General features: G+C 35.3%; 1 non-coding gene across 1 annotated transcript; it reads left to right on the forward strand.

Moving 5' to 3' along the window:
- Positions 1-336: 336 nt before the first annotated feature.
- LOC120121672 lies at positions 337-426 on the forward strand. Its single transcript, XR_005516010.1, has one exon. It is a non-coding gene; the product is annotated as a small nucleolar RNA SNOR75 (small nucleolar RNA).
- The last annotated feature ends 3,268 nt before the right edge of the window (positions 427-3,694 follow it).

The raw sequence follows: 3,694 nt of genomic DNA on the forward strand, positions 1-3,694 counted from the left end.
TTGAACAGTATTAGGCTAGCAGAATACGAATAATTAGATCTCATAATTGGGCCCTCAAAGACTTTGTTTTGGGATAATTGTTTGGGGCTTAAACCCATCAAAGTTAGCTTAGATCTAAACCCAACCCAATGGCAATGGGCTGAAGATTCAAACAAACTAATTCTAACCATAAATCATTTCGCCTATAAAATGAAAGTTGCGATGGTCATCAAAGCATTCTTCTACTCTTTTCTCCCCGAATTAAAAAAATGCTAGGAAGCGCGAAGCGAGGTTTCTTTGTGTGTTTTCGTCCATGGTGAGGTAATTGTGGTTTAATCGATGTATAAAAAGAGGGTTTATCGGTGATGATTTCAATACGATGACGAGTCTGATGTTTTTCCATTCTTTCAAATCGTGACGACAAATCGAGGCATTTGTTTGAGAGAAATTCACAATTTTATATTAAAAACTCCAAATAAATAATTATTTAAAGAAATAGGACCATCTAGAAATTATTTGGAAAATAACCCCAATAACCCAAAAAACCGTCCACATCGGACGATCTTGCGACCTACAAACTAAGTGTTAAATCCTTGCACCCTCCAACACGCGAGATACATCCGATGTAGGCACACTTTCCAGGTAAGCTAATAAAACAATTAGATAAAATTACCTCGCGCATTGTGAAGCACAAGATTGCCTTTATTATGTGCACGTGCTTTATGAAGCCTTCATTCCACTGCTCAAATCAAATCCACGTGTTACGGTTACGATCTTTATTGCTTCAGTTATATCGTTATACGGGTGCACAGTTTACTACCACAAAGCATGTTATGCAAGGTATCGGAGCCAACAAAAAACGTTCGGCCAATGGGAGGAATCATACAATGAATTGCGACCATGGCTTAAACTGATGCAGAAACACATTCTGGGAACAATTGTGAAATTGGAAACAATCCCGATGTTCGAAAATGATCATGTTGTACAAGGTGTCTTCTAATTCTACCGGCTCTTTTGGACTTTCCCGCAATGCATTAATGCATTATGACACTGCAAGCTGATTGTTCAAATCGACGACACTTGGTTATATGGTATATACACTCAAATAATGTTATTGATAGTTTCACAAGACGACAACAGAAAAACTATTTCGATCGCCTTCCCAATTGTCAATAAGGAAGATATCGACTCTTGGGAATTCTTTCTTACGAACTTACAAACATATGTTCTATCACATGTGATGCATGATAGAGATATGTGATTTGTCTTATTTTTTTACAGAGGCATTGGTATCAACTACGCACTCCAGCATATGTGCTCGTCTTGCCAACCCTCCAATATTTATTAGTAGTATTGTTTACGACATATTGCCGCAAACTATTTGCAGAAGTTCAAGAGTCAAGATGAGTGTCTAATGGTGCTTTGAATGGGTACATCTTTTACCCTTTTCGGTTTACCATATCTTTACAAAAATTATTTCAAATTAATTGTTCCACTTTTTATTGATAGGTTACACACAGTTCGTACGTGAGTTTGAGGACCTGATACAGGAACTGAGACATATGAATTCTAAGGGCTTCAACTACCTTTTTAGAATCCCAAAGGATAAATGACTTCGATAATTTGATAGGGTAGACGGTACGGTCACATGACAATGAACTTGACTGAAGTAATAAATTCATCACTGAAGGAAGTGCGCCATATGCCTATCACGTCCATTGTCAAAGAGACATATTATCGACTGACAACCCTTTTCGTGACCTTAGGAAGGCAAACAGTTGGTTGGATGGTTGGTGGCCACCAAATCCACCCAGACCTCCTCAAAAATTGCAAACATTCCAGCAGCATTCCAACGCGATGAGTGTCATATTCTTCTCTCGTGAAATGTCATTATTCCATGTATCAGAATTTGTGAGGCCATTGGAAGGCATACAATACAACACATACGTGGTTAATTTACGAGAGAAAACATGCGAGTGTAGATTCTTCCAAACTTTCAAATATTCGTGTGCGCACACCATTGTTGTTGCTGCTTATGTTCAGATACCCTACATGAGATTCGTTAATCGAGTTTACTTACTTGAAACTATATTCAAAGTTTATGAATACGAGTTCCCTCCCATTGGAAATGAATGTGATTCGGATGAAACTGATGATGAACCTACAATACGGCCAAATTATGCACTATGAAAGAAAAAAAAATCGGTTGTCCACGGTGAACCCAAATTTTTGAGTTAATCGATTGACTGAATTGGCCAAGAGGGGGGTGAATTGGCAATAAAAAGTTTGGTGGAAGCTTTTGCAGAAAATTGAAAGCATTTGTACAACGATTTAGAGTGGTTCGACTTTCTCAACCAAAGTCTATGTCCAATACCTTAGCTATCCACACTAAGGATTTTCCACAAATTCACTAATTTGTCTTTCTTTTGAGGACAACGAGTAACCTTACAAACCCTCAAGAATTAGACCCCAAATTCTTGAGAACACTCTCTCCCAAAGAGAACAATACAACACAATTCTAGAACAAAGAAAAGAACACTCAAGAATGAATACAATTGAGCACAATAAGTGTTCTTGAAAGCAAAATGAATATTGAATGAAAAATATGCTTGAAATGCTCAAACTTAAGGTTTGATGCTTTCTCTTTGATTCTCTATTGATTCTAGTTGCTTGATGTTTCATGTTATTGATCAATGCCTTCTAAGCTTGTTTAAATACAACTTCAAATGATTATGAACGTTGGGGATGCTTAATGGAGTCAATATAGCCGTTTAAGTGTGAAAACAGTTAATTAAAACAGTTGGGAGCGTTAGTGCATCGGTGCATACCCATGGTGCATCAGTGTAAAATTCAAATATTTTGACCGTTGGACCCTTAGTGCATCGGTGCACTAAGAGTGTTTCGATGCAGCATTCGATGTTTCAAAATAGCCAGAGTGCATCGATGCATTGCTGGTGTATCGATGCATCAAATGCATTCGATGATTTCATAAAATCCTCAGTGCATCAGTGCATGGTATGTGCATCGATGCATGAAATGCATTCGATGTTCAATTTAACTCATGGTGCATCGGTGCATGGATTGGTGCATCGGTGCATCACTCTGAAAAATTGATATTAGGCTTGATTTTGGTTCAAAATACTTTGTGAAATTTGTTTCAAAAATATATTAAGTATAAAACACAATTTTACACATTTAGTAAGGTTTGAAATTGATCTTAAAAGACTTGGAGTAATAATTTGATATTCAATTAATTAAATCGAATATACTTATAAAATTATTTGTAAAATCTTAAAATTCATTTAAATTTAATTTGTTATATCGAAACACAAAATGTTTTCAACAATCTCCCCCTTTTTGATATAACAAAACATTTGTGTTATTTTAAGATTTTCTAAAAATTTGAATTCAATTTCAATTTAGAAAAATTACTCCCCCTTACTATAACACTTTTCCCTTTTTAAAAACATTTTAACACTTTACCATTTCTCCCCCTTTTTGTTAAATCAAAAAGACTAAAAATTGATTTGGACAAGGTTTTGAAAAACATAGCCAATTGATTAAATATATATATATATATATAGCTTAAGCTGCTAAGATCACAATCAAAAGAGAGTTAGACATTAGTTTCATAATCAATATTCATAATAAAAATGTGAAATGGTAAATTGGTCATATTTCAACTAAAAAAATAAATGATGCATATGTTGTAACA

Source organism: Hibiscus syriacus, unplaced genomic scaffold (genome assembly GCF_006381635.1).
Source record: "Hibiscus syriacus cultivar Baekdansim isolate YM2019G1 unplaced genomic scaffold, ASM638163v2 tig00110377_pilon, whole genome shotgun sequence".
Taxonomy (NCBI): Eukaryota; Viridiplantae; Streptophyta; class Magnoliopsida; order Malvales; family Malvaceae; genus Hibiscus; species Hibiscus syriacus.